This window comes from Emydura macquarii, unplaced genomic scaffold (assembly GCF_026122565.2).
Source record: "Emydura macquarii macquarii isolate MOO-44397 ecotype Brisbane River unplaced genomic scaffold, CSIRO-AGI_Emac_v2 contig_2897, whole genome shotgun sequence".
Taxonomy (NCBI): Eukaryota; Metazoa; Chordata; order Testudines; family Chelidae; genus Emydura; species Emydura macquarii.
In genome coordinates this window covers 17,728,604-17,742,832 of record NW_027133034.1, presented here as the reverse complement: position 1 = coordinate 17,742,832, position 14,229 = coordinate 17,728,604, and positions in this window count along the sequence as shown.

Below are 14,229 nucleotides of genomic sequence, written 5' to 3'. Positions count from 1 at the left end.
TGATTGGGGGGAGAGCGGGGGAGGGAGGAACCTTTCTGTCATTGTAGTCTGCATCTACAGTGCGGGATTATGCCAGTATAGCTACAGTGCCATAATTATACTGCTATAGTTGAGACCATATCTACATTACAGGGACTACTAGTTGGAACTAGCTGAAAGTGTTCAGCTAGAATTTTGTCTATGGTGTGAAAATACAAAATATAAAACTGAAGAGTGCCCCACTCTGGACTGTATTCAACACAAACACTTCAGCATGTCATTGCAATTTTTAATTCCAGGTTTCTTGTAAAAGTGAAGCAACTATTACGAGTTCAATATAATGTACTGTTTAACATCACATTTGTTACTGGTAACTAGCATGATTGATTTATGTCTGAGGAGATCTTCAATAGTATTGTACGTGTAAGAATCCATAGTATAGAGCTGTTATGACTAATAAACTTTCTGTAGCTAAACAAGAGTGTATAGATATTCACTGCATTACTTTTTATGAAAAAAGCACCCTCCAATTTGCCATTGACCCAGGCCTGATGTTCAATTTTTACCCAGAATGAACATTGATAACTTGTTTGTTCTTTCATTTATACCATAAATGTCTGAATTAGACACTGATTATGAAGCTAAAAAATACACTTGGAATAGTCAAATCAGAGATCCTGGAATCTAGCTTCTTATTTAGAAGTCAAGAAATAAAGCCTTTTCTTAAATAGCCAAGATATTTCTTTCCTATAATTACGTTTATTTTAAATCCTTGCTTCCAGGCACAACTGTCAGAGCTGATAAAGTATTCTATTTGTTGGTGCCACCAAAACCAGTGCAAGCACTGAGAAGGTAAGACCTTAAAACTAATTACTCCAATACCGGGAACAATTAAATTTCAATGATAGTCACTCGTATCACTGAAAGGCTCATTTTTCAGCTCTTCTAAACACACCATTGGAAGGTCAACAGGACTGAATGAAAAGTGCTTGAATCTTGGAATGATGCATTCTGGCTCTCCTGCGCTAGTGATATTCCACTGAATAGAGATTGACATGCTTCAAAGATTTTAGCAGATTAACATTTTAAATTAATGTGTCATGCAACAAATCCCTAATTACACCCATACTTAAATCTTAAAGGAACAAGTGTAGGTATAGTGATAATTCTGTTTCATCATAAAACTACCAATATGTTAGCAATAATTTTCCTTTTATATAATTAAATATTATTCTCGGGTAAAAAATAACAAGGCCTATAATGGGAACAGAAAAATTGCTGTTCATTATCTGACAATCTACTCTATTTGCTTCATTGCGATATTTGTAGGAGTCCACTATGCCTCTGACAGCTCTTAAGATTCCTCATTGTCCCTTCATCCTCAAGACAGTGAAATAGAATCACATTTGTGTTTAGTTCTTGTGGAAAGTACTCAGGTACCTTTGTGATGGGCAGCCTTATAATAACCTAGTGAGACAAATCAAAGTATGAATTGGAATTGGCAGAAGTGTTTGCAAATATCTTCCCCGCTATTCACTCACCTGAACTTACAAATATGGGACCAGATTCTGTGCCTGGCTTTGGCAGAACCCGAGCTCCTGGGTACTGGCAACAGAACATCTGTCTAGCATAGGAACGGAGTGGTGCAGCCTTCCACCAGGAGCCTGCTGATGTACCCCAGGAATTGGTGAGTCTTGTCAGAATGAAGACTGACCAAGGCACTTGGCAAATGTGTGCGTTCGGCCCTGTACAGGGATTTCGTGTTGGCTTTTCCAGATCATTATGAAGTTGCCTGCCCTCATTGAGATGAATATTTCCTTTAGCACAGCTATCTGTGGGCAGACAGAATGCCAGGTGCCACCAGTTGTATCCTTCTAGTGTAGTACTTAAATGTGGACTGTGATTTAAGCATTGAGAAGGGCAGGTAATACTGTAGATACTGAGGTAATGTCTTGTTATGTAAAGTACAATCCAAAAGCTTTTAAGGGCAATCTCTGTACCATGGGATCCTGCAAATGTTCTTCAGAGGAACTGGAGATTCAATTTCTTTTGTAGTAACTGTAGTAAATGCAGCTTATATAATGAATGCAAGGATATGGGTGGGTAGGAAGCCTTGTTTGCCCCTTACTGAAAACCTATTTTTGCCTGATGTAGTGGATAAATTATTCAAAGAACAACTAATCTTTTAGAAAACATTGCCCATGTAGTGCTATTAACTGTGGTGTCATTTTAGGGTTATCTGCTGCCTAGGGGCCAGCTGTGTAAATTAAGACATTCAGGATCAGTTTTAATTTAGACTTTTAGCTTCCAAAACTGTTGTTTTTTATTTGCATTCATGCAGTGATGTTTGCTGCCTGTTTATGCCTTTTACTCTGAAGCTTTATAGCTTTTGGGTTTGGGGATGGTTTTTTCAGGGTGTCATTTTAAAAAGTTCTTTATGGGTAAAATGCACCCTCAGTGTTCGTATTTTGCAGAATAGGGATAAAATCCATGCAAATTCATGCATTCGTGAATTCAGAGATCCTGCCCAGGGAATTTCTTTAAATGCCACCTGCTGATTGGTGCAATCTGGTGAATTTCATAAGCTAAACTCATTCTTCAAAAATATTTCTAATACAAATAAATTGTGTGAACACATATAGGTCTGTTCCCTTAAGGATCCTTGCAACAAAAGCAAAGACACCCCAAATGGTGTGCATGTCTCCGTTGCTTGGAGCATTCCATTGTGTGCTGAGTAATCATTAAGCTAACCAACTCCATTTTCACATAAGCTATGTCTACCAGGAGCACTATGGATTTTTTTTCTCCCTCTGAATCTCACATGAAAATCAACTTTTATTAGCTCTACAGCAAAACATAAAACTGACTCTCAAGTTAGCAACTAGAAATTATTTTATTTGGATTTATAGTTAGTAGGAAATCAAAAAGGTTGTCTTGATGACATTGCTCTGAACATATTTCTGAGCCAAAATCTGTTTTCCATTACACTGGTATAAATTCTGAATAGTTGTGGACAGCAATAAAACTGAGATCAGAATTTGGCCCCCTGCCTTCATGCAGGCTACAGACTACAGCAACGCAAGATCTTTCACTTATTTACAGGTAACTTCTGTCAATTCACTCTGACTTTTGATTTAGGATGAATCATCTGTGTCACATTCTCCCCTTCTCAGCTTCATGCATGATCTTGACAAATATTGATGTGCCTGCCATAATTCTTGTGTATCTTAAACAGCTCTTCTAACTCCTCTGTTACTGCCCCGATTTGAAGTGTTGGCTAGACTGACGATGACGAAGATCATGGGCTTGATCCACTGAAGTCAATGTGTTTCATTGCTTTAAGTGGGTTTTGGATCAGACCCCTTGTGGACTGAGTAAAGCTGAACCCTGACTAGCTCAAGACATTCAGCTCAATAAGTACTTCATGGCTCCATCACCAGCTTCTGAACCATAAACCAAGCCTACCCTCACCTAGGGGGCCACAGTAAATATACGTCCAAGGTTTTGTTGCCTATTCCTACCTTGTGCCAGCTTTGCTTCACAAGATTTGGTAAGGTGACTCAAATGAGAGCATAAGAGGGAGAGAGGGCTTATCTTAATGTGTGATAAACTTTGTCATTCCATCAAGTAATACCTGCTCTTCATGATCCAGGAGAAAATGGCTGGATTCATAGTCTATCTGCAGCTGTATCATCCATAAATCCCAAATGTGAATCTTAAATTGAACCCACAAAAATACATCTGTCATAGAGATAAATCACTGTTTTACCAATTCAGAAAAAATAACTGTTCAAATCTTGAACCCCAGTCAGAGAAAAGGCAAAAAATGGTTAAACTATTTGAAATTAAATTACTACATACCTACATGTTAAAGCAGTTTTGCATTGCAGAAATAAATCAAACTATCATATAACCTAAATTCATTAAGCCCAGTAGGAAGACTCACTAAATTAGTTCTAATGGGCTTCTGGTTCAAATCACAGCTCTTTCCTTCTGTTTCTAATTATTGGATGCTAAAACTAGCTCAGATCAGGAGTCTACTTCTGACATTAAAGGTTTAACCTATTCATAGACTGTTTGTCCACAAGACTTGATTACAAAAGGAAACTGCATTGCATCCAGGGCAAACATTTAAAAAAGTGCCCAGTGGAAATCCTTGTACCTTTATTCTAGAAAGATGTGCAGATGCTGTCTGCGCACAACAAAGGATGAATGTGCTCAGATGGGAGGAGAATGTGGAGAAGGAAAAGGGAGTGGGCACAAGACCCATCCCCAAGCTGCTGAGGTAGAGGCTCACAAAGAAGAACATTTGAGGTGAGGTGCAAAATCTTTATCAATGGAATAAACACCCTGCAAGGCAAAACAGTGAAGGTCATAAATAATATTACAGGGGGCGTACAAGAAAAATCATTAGACAAAACATTACGCAAAATCAATACAGACAACTCATTCTGGAAATGAAGATAGCAATGTGGGATGGAAAGTGCAAAGCAGAAGCACTACTTCATGTTCAATTAAACTGGGCACATAATGGGGATGGAGTGGAGGGCCATCCTTTTTTCCTGGACAATTTGTGGGTGGCTCTGAGGCTGGCTGAGAATGTCCTCTCTGGCTAGTTATGGTGACAAACACGCACTGGATTCTGTTAGAGTTCTTGTGGAGTCTGTTGCTGTCTCAAGAAGAGTTGAAAGATATTGTGAGTGCTGAGAGAGATTGTGCCGCTCTAGGTTTTAGGTCAGCAGATGACTAGGGGAGTCTCCTGTGGTATTCAGCATGTCTCCTACAGTCAGAGCACTAGCAATGCCACTCTGTCATGGAACTGGTACAAGCACAATCAAACTTCTGTTTGGAATCTACCAACTGTTTCCTGCTTGCTAACTTGGCAGGCCTCTCTCACGTCAATGAAAAATCAGGTCATCGCAGCTCCCCTGACCTCTTCAGCATGGAGTGGAAATGGGGCTGGCATTTTGGCAGGTTCTGCAGCCACAGGAGGCTCTCAGAATACAGATGATGAGGATGGTGGCTCAGCCTACGTCTACATTGCCGGCGGCATAGCCGGCAGTTCAGGATTGATTTTGCGGGTTCGATTGACCAGCGGTAAAGACTCGCTCAATCGAACCTGGAACTCAACTCCATAAATTCACCCTGGCAAGTAGCATAGCACTGCATCGATGGGAGGGCATTTCCCGTCGACACAGCGCAGTGGAGATGCCAGGGTAAGTAGGTGTTAGGAAGTCGATGGGAGATACGCAACTTACTGTGCGTAACTTGTGTATCTCTCATTGACCAACCCCGAAATCTGCGGCCAGTGTAGACCAGGCCTCAGTGTGAGGCACAGGACTGCCATTAAGCAGGGGGAGGATAACAGGAATCTCAACTAAGGTCAATAGGGCCTGTGAAGGATCAGCTGGTGGAGGACTCTCTCAGGATGCTGAGATAGTGGGAATTAATTTAAAATGACTGGGGTTTCTGGAACATTAACCTCAACTTGTTTCCTGTCTTCTCTCTCTCTCTTTCTTTTTCTTTTTCTTTTTTTAATGCTTGGGGACTGTGGGCATATTTGTAATATTAGAATGAACAACAATTACTTTCAGCCTTAACTGCAATCTAATGCAGTTGTTTATCTGGGAATATGTCTCTTGTGTGACTAGAGAGAATGGAAAGTACAGGTTTTCTTAGGCATCCTAGTGGCCACTGCCTCCAGCTAAACAGGTAAAACAGCAGCTGTGACAGAATGGGTGTGACACATATGAAGAAAATTTGGAATGCAAACCTGGGGGATGGCAAGGAGAAAATCTTATCTGCTAGCTTCTTAAAATTGACAAGTGAGCCCTGATCATGGGCCAGATTCAGAGGGTCTTTGGGTCACCTTGAAAACATTCAACCACTTCATTGTTAGGTAATTCTTAAGTGGACTGTGATAGTAACTGGATAATGACTAGAACAGGATAATTTATATAGATGGGATTTTCACAGGAGCTGGAGGAAGTTAACAGCCCCTATCACTTTGAATTCCAATGGGAGCTGGTGTCTAACTTCCTTTGGCTCCTTTGCAAATCCCAGCCTTGATGTCTATCTCTAGCACACACAACAGCCTGCCTGAGATGCCGTAGGGTTATGGCTCAACTCAGGGCCCTATAGACATTGGGCCAGATCTTCATCTCGTGTAAACTGGCACTTTGCTGTACTAGGCCAGTTTACTGATGACTTGATCCATAGTTCTCATTTTATCACTAGAAAACCAATCTTGCAAGGTAGGGGTTTACTTCAGTGAACGTTCACGGTGTTCAGCACCTCTCTGAAGTTACCTAGCACGCTGCCATGGGGATGGGCAAACTGAGTTGGATAGGATAGGATGTTTAACCCAGATTTCCAGCTAAACTGAACTTTAACATTTTAAGGGATTTGCTGGTGAGAGAGAGAGGCATTGCCAGCACAGTTCTTCTTCCAGGCCCTCAAAGAGTATACAACATATTTTTACTTTCCATAAATCTCATGATTTTAACTAATAAAAACAACATTCAATCTTAATTTATTGATGAGATTAAAAATAAAATATTCATCAGAATCTAAATGAAATCTGTTATTACACATTTCAAAATGAATTCTCCCTCAGCTCTGCACTTGCTGAGAAGTGAAAGCAGTTGGAGGCATTCTGGAGCCAGCAGGCTCAAAGTCTCAGGCAGGGGATGTAAGTGGTTTCCCCATGTCTGAGATTAAAACTGGGCAATTGGCCTTGCTGGCTGTTGATCCATATCAAAATTTAGTGACAGAGCACAATATGGTATAGATTTTCGCCTTCCAAAATGGAAGTCCTTTTTCTTGCCTTTCCCATCCTCCTGATCTCCCTGTTTCACATTCTTCCTTACTCTCTTTTTTTCCCCAAAAAACCTTCTCTCATACGACAGCTCAACGGAGCCTACTATGGCTAATTAAGAAGTGTCTCTGAAGGGCGTCCTTTTCAGCCAGAAAGATGGTGAGTGTAACGCAGGGCCTTGAGGTTAATGGCTTCTGCTACTGATTGTTCCATTTTAGGTCTTGAAGTGACAGGCCCTGGTTTTTACAAGACACAAAGGGATTACTTATTGAGGCTGCCAGACCCAGTGGTTCTTTCTGATTCGCTAGTTCCCAGATTAATGTCTAGTTGTTCATCGTCATTCCACAGGGTCTTCCTAACCCCTTGATTAGAGTAAACAGTTATGGAATGGACTGCTGACTACCCTTCCAGGTTTGTGATATCTAGGGTGAACAGACAGCAAGTGTGAAAAATCAGGACAAAAGATGGGAGGGGCAGAGGGGGGGTAATAGGCTCCTATATAAGAAAAAGCCCCAAATATCAGGACTGTCCCTATAAAATCAGGACATATGGTCACCCAGGTGACATCTCATGTCATTTACAAACTGCCAACAGCAAGCATAGTCTATCTGAATGAAGTTTATATGTTCTGAAAAATTAAGATTATTGAATGTGTGGTTTAATAAAAAGCTAACAGCATAGTGACCTCCATAGATAACCTAAATTCAATATCACTCCCAGTAGAAAGTCTTGAATCATAGACAGTACAACAGAAGATCTAACTTTAGTGAGGTATGTTTGGGTCATAGGCTTTTAAGCATGAGAATGCTCTGAATGCAAAATTAATTACATGTGCAAAACTGCACATTTGAATACATAAGGAAAGTTGAGACCTCTTTGAAAATCTGGGACTAAAGATCTGAAACACCTCAAGTTGTTCTGGTAGCTTGACATGACTGATTGTACTAGTCAACAACTAGATGAGTTGTTATGACAATAGCCACGCAACCTTTTTGATATCCGTTGACATGGTCTTCCCTATGAAGAACTGCTCGCAAGATAACTTTCAGTTTTATGCTAGGCACCCTCCACCACCCCTTACAAGGATTGCCCTGTTAGAGCCATCTGATGAGAGAACACTCCACTGGACATCTTCATTGGCACAAGCTATCTGAAAAGACCCCCACCTGCCTTCAAAACGCTATTAAGAACCAGTCATATGAGGGGAATGCAAAGCTCCAAGTTAATTATTTTCAATCCGTAGTGAGTTGTTTCTCTTGCAGGGTGTTTGCCTAGATAATCTCAATGTTGACAGAACAGTGAGCAGGTGATAAGAAGGTAAACTCTCTCTGTATGGACAGTCACCACATTTATACTCTGACAATCAGCCAAAGACCATGAACAATTAAAGTAAAGGATCTTTCATCTTTTTAAATATTTCATGTTTCCTTAAACCTGATTTGATTTAGAATGATTAACAGAGTAAAAGGTTTCAGCTGTTCTGTTTGTATGTAAAATGGATTTAATTTTCAGTGCAGTTCCTGGTGGATGGGCACCCACATCACAAAAATCGTGTCAGCTCAGCTCATCTGACACTAATTGGCATCCTTGTTGAAGCTTCAATAGTGAAGTCAAAGATTGCATGGGCATGAAGACTGATTTATACACTCACCCCTGGAGATGTTTTTCTTTTTGGATCAGAGGCGAGATACAACAGCCAGTAGTCCAGTGTATATGTTCTGTGTATAAACAGGATTTTTGTCACCAGGTCCATTAATTAGACCCCTAGCTTGGGTAAAACATTTCACATGCACAGCTAAAATTAATTCTATGGAAATTGATAATCCTAAAGTAGAAGATGATCAGGTTATATTTCCGTGGACATAATATATATTCTTCCCCACCTCCCTCCTCGCCCCCAGATAGAAACCTAATGATCTTCCTCTCTAGTGCAAGACTGAATAATAAAATTGGTAACTAAGTAATGTAGCCATGGTAGCAGATGAGCAGCTGATTTCAGATGCATTGTTATGATCATGATCAGGATTTATTTTGTTAGATTAACAACATTAACATTTATAACATAAACGAAGGTGGAGAACTGCATTTATTTTTAGCATGAAATGCTAGTTGCGCTTGGTTCTTTAGTCTTCTGGTGGCAGTGATGCCTGAGACCTTCTGTTGAGATAAACAGTTCAATTGACTGCTGTCCTGAAAGTCATTTGATACAAGAAGAGAACACTCATCTCAATCCCATCTAATTTCCATAATCCTTTTTAACACCTAATGCATAATAGAAAAAAAAATTAAATACTTCAACCAATTTATCTAGTCACATAGCATTTCCCCCTCCTTTTCCCCTTCTGCTCTCATATATTCATCTTGCAAATAACTTATGAAGGAATGATTTATCCTCCAGATGAATGCTTTACGTTTTAATTACTTTAGAGGGAGCTTAACAGAGAGATATGAATAATCCAATAAAAAGAGAGTTCCATTCCTATAGTTTGTTTCTATTGTTGGATAGCTGTTTTGCTAATACTTGCCAGAACTTTTGTTGATGAATATATGAATAAGAGCTCTTATTAATGGCAGTAGAAAAATAAGGAGAAGACGTTCCCTAGGTACAATCGCTGCCTCTACCAACACTAATTTATTACACTTTTTAAAATGAAAATTCAACAGTTTCCTTATTGATTAATTTATGACTCCACAAGATGGCATCTTATTTTTACTTTGATATGAAAAAGAGAGCAGTGACGCAAGGCCAACGATAATTCTGGACATTCCCATATCATAGGATAAAATAGGCATTTCAAAATGTGCATATTTAAACTGTAGCTGTCCTGATTTTCATTCACTGAGGTTGCTAAGTGTCATTACAGTACCCTATACAATATTTTGAAGCATTCATTCCAGGAAGAACAGTAGGTAGTTTTTATTTTGTTACTTACAATGCTTGACATTTATGCTAATAAGTAATAGCATTTTAAATCTAAATTGTGAATGCTGGAAGAAGTGGTTTGGTTTTTTTTTTTTTAGTTGGTTGGTTGTGTTTTGTTTTGTTTTCATTGGTTACATATAGTCTGCGTTTTTCTGGCCCTGAAGTAAACTGAAACATGAGTCAATTCTAGCAACAACCTTGTCCTTGCTATGATATCAAATGATGGTGTGAAATGCCTGAAATATGGTACTCTGGGCAAAAATCTCTGCAATGCAATCTGCCTCCTTAATTATATGAATCAAAATTCTGGGCTATTTCCCAAAACAAAACAAAAAATACCTAATATAGTGCAGCAGAGTATTTACTGATAAATGGCTATAGCTTCATTTTTCTTACAGTAAGATTTTACCTTTTTAAGATATGTTTTTATTTAAAAAAACCCTTCAGATACAAGGCCCATTATTGCACCTTATTGAGTGTTATCAGAAGCTGCTCAGTTCACACCCACTGAAGGTGCTGTGAGTTATCTCGTAGGAGGTGCTCATTTGCTACTTGCAGAATCACCCCCAATTTTTTCGTTTATGTTTCATTCTCATTTGTACTGGGGTGAAGGGTATCGGGATTGTGATGTTCCCCCCCTGAAAGCTGAACTGGTATGTAGCTGTGTCACCCCAATTCCTCACTTCTTGGCCCCGACTTACCCTGCTTTGCTGTGTGAACTACCCACTCCTGGGCCAGACAACACCCAGTCTGCTGCAAGTAATTGATCCCTGACCTAGAGAAGGAGTGCTCCTGACCAGCCACTCATGGGATAGACCCCCAGGAAACACGCCCAATCCCAGATGCAACCTTGGGAACTGCTGTCTTGTAGGGTTCAGTTCTCTACACTGCACCCTGCAAGCTCATTTACTTTTGTCCATCAATTTATCAAAGAAATTGATATGCACCAGCTCTGTCACTCTAAGTGAGGTCTCTGTACACACTCAATCCACATGCATTATTTTAGATAAAACAAAGAAATAAGTTTATTGACTACAGCAAGATTTTAAGTGAATCCAAGTAAAATTAATATAAATCAAAAGATTAATAATGTGTCAAGGAGTGAGTCACAATCAACTAAAAGATACCTTGCCTCCTAAACTAAAATTAATATTTCAGTCTGTATTCCGCTTACCACACAGGCTGGTTGCGATGCCTCTAACAACCAGGCTCCCTGGTCCCCCACCCCTGGGTAGATTCTCAGTCTTTGGTGTTGCTTAGAAAATGGATTCCAGGGGAGACCTTGAGACACAGACGCCTCAGCTTTTAACAAGTTTCCCCAACACCCCCTGGGATCAGGTGATCGGCCCTGTCCGGCAATGGGCATGATTTCTTCCACTTGAGCCAAAGGTACAGTACATTGTTCCTGTCTGCATGCATCTGCTAGGGGTGGGAACACAGCTTTGTGTTTGTATCTATTCAAGCCATGTGAGACACACATTTGGGGATATGACACAGCAGAGTTTAGTATCCGTACATATGTATGACGTTGCAGGAAACATGCTACCGTAAAAATAATGTTCAGTATGTCATGAGCATTCCAAAAACACCTCACATGGCATACTTTGCATCAGACAATACAGTTACACTGTAAGGTGAACATGAATGATATACAAATCACACCATAAGGATATACATGGGGTACAACTCATCACAGGGATATTAAGTTCTTTTAGAAGTGTTAGCAAGTACTGTATTTTACTGTATTGTCTGCTTGTTTTGTATGTGTTAGGGCAAGACTCAATCGAATCTCTCCATCTCTCATATATATTTTTAGAAAGCGCATATCATCATGGATTCTACTTTGTAAGATTATCATTCTGGAAATGCCAGACATTGACAGTACCTAGGTCCAAGGATGGTATCCATGGTTTCTTCAGTCTTCTGAGAGATTTGGACTGGAAACTGAGAGCTGTGGGAACTCATTCTGTGTCAGTGGAGATACTTGGTGCTTCAATTACCTGTACCCAGTGACAAAAACAGGACAAGGCCAGCCTTTGCAGAGTGGTGTGCAAAGGAAGCAAAACTTCCACCGGTTAGTGGGAGAATGTTGTCTGGCTGGCGTTCTACCCTCTCCCTTTGTTACAGGAAAGGGCAAAATAGGATGTGGAGTTTCTAGGCCAAAAGAGTACTTTTTGAATTTATTAAGGCCTGGACCTTCAACACTCGAGCTTTGTACAGTGTTTCTTTTTGAAATAGATATCAGTCACAAATGTGAAGCCAAAACCATGTTTTTACTTTTTGTGAATCCTGCCCAAAAAACCAAACCAAACAGATATTTCCAGCCATTTGTTAGCATTGCCAAATTTCTGGCATATCTCTAGCTTCTGCACTAGTTTTATAGAATATTGTCCCATCTGCTGAATCTGTTATGTAACAATGGACTGAAGTCTGTGGGGAAAGTGTTAGCTGAACTATACCTGACCCCATGGTCTCTGTAAACACAGACAAATGATTTAAATTTTATCCAATAAAAGTGGTTTGCCAGTAATTGTCTAGACCAACTCTTTGTCTGTAAATATAAACTTCTGGGATTTCCCATATGCTAAGGCCAGATCTACACTACAGACTTATGTCAGTATAACTATGTTGCTCAGGGGCGTGGATTTTCACACCCCTGCGTGACACAGTTATACCAACCTATCCCCCAGTGTAGACAGTGCTATGTCAGAGAAGAGAGCTTCTCCCATCAAACATAGTTATCACTGCTCATGGAGATGGATTAATTACGCAGATAGGAGAAGTTCTGTTGGTGTAGGAGCGTCTTCACTTACGTGCTACAGCTGTGCTGATACAGTGTTTTAAGTTCCAGAGGGGTAGCCGTGTTAGTCTGTATACACCAAAAACTACGAGAGTCCTGTAGCACGTTAAAGACTAACAAATTTAATTTCTGCAGGCATAAGCTTTTGTGGGCTGTAACCCACTTCCTCAGATGTAAGGAATAGAATTCAGATAAGAGGTATATATATATATACACATCCAAGGGTAAGGAACAACAATGGGGAAGGTAGATATAAGCAAAGTCCATTCAGTTAGAGTAGTTGAGGCCTATTCACAACCACTGATTAGGAGGTCAGAATGTGTGAACAGTGACAATTACATCTTGTAATGAGATAACCATTCCAAGTCCCTATTTAGACCCAGTTTGATTGTGTCAAGTTTGCAGATGAGTTCCAGCTCAGCAGTTTCTCCCTGAAGTCTGTTTTTGAAGTTTTTTTGTAGAAGTATGGCAACTTTCAAGTCAGCTACAGAGTGTCCTGGGAGATTAAAGTGCTCTCCTACTGGTTTATGGATGTTACCGTTTTTTATTTCTGATTTGTGTCCATTTATTCTTTTGCGTAGTGAAGTCCGGTTTGGCCAATGTACATGGCAGAGGGGCATTGCTGGCACATGGTGGCATATATTACATTAGTAGATGTGCAGGTGAATGAGCTCCTGATGGTGTGGCTGATGTGATTAGGCCTTATGATGGTGTCACTAGAGTTGAGGTGTGGGCAGAGCTGGCAATGGGGTTTGTTGCAGGGATCGGTCCCTGGGTTAGTGTTCTTGTTGTATGGTGTATGGTTGCTGGTGAGTATTTGCTTCAGGTTGGGGGGCTGTCTGTAAGCAAGGATAGGCCTGCCTCCCACTGCTTGAGCGAGTGAGGGATCATCTGCTAGGATAGGTTGTAGGTCCTTAATGATATGTTGGAGAGATTTTAGCTAGAGGCTGTAGGTGATGGCCAGTGATGTTCTGTTGTTTTCTTTGTTGGGTTTGTCCTGTAGTAGCTGACTTGAAAGTTGCCATACTTCTACAAAAATACTTCAAAAACAGACTTCAAAGAGAAACTGCTGAGCTGGAACTCATCTGTAAACTTGACACAATCAAACTGGGTCTAAATAGGGACTTGGAATGGTTATCTCATTACAAGATGTAATTTTCACTGTTCACACATTCTCACCTCCTAATCAGTGGTTGTGAATAGGTCTCAATTACTCTAACTGAATGGACTTTGCTTATATCTACCTTCCCCATTGTTGTTCCTTACCCTTGGATGTGTATATATATACCTCCTATCTGATTTCTATTCCTTACATCTGAGGAAGTGGGTTACAGCCCACGAAAGCTTATGCCTGCAGAAATCAAATTTGTTAGTCTTTAAAGTGCTACAGGACTCTCAGTGTTTTAAGTGTAGACTTGCCCTAAGTCTGAAAATTCAATAACGTGGATTTAAACAGGAAATTCAGTGCTTTTTTCCTGGAATAGCTAATGAGTAGATTGGTTGTTCACATATAAGTGCAGTCAACCTGACATATTTCTTTCACATTTTCTATTTACCAATTAAACTGTTATTTTTAATTTCCCCAACATCTTATTTTCTTTCTCACACTTGCAACCCTGGCAAAGTCACTAGTGTGTTTTCTGTACTCCAAGAGCTTCAGATACCTGGTTGATAGCATAAATGTGTAGAGCGACAGTGTGAGTTAGTGCA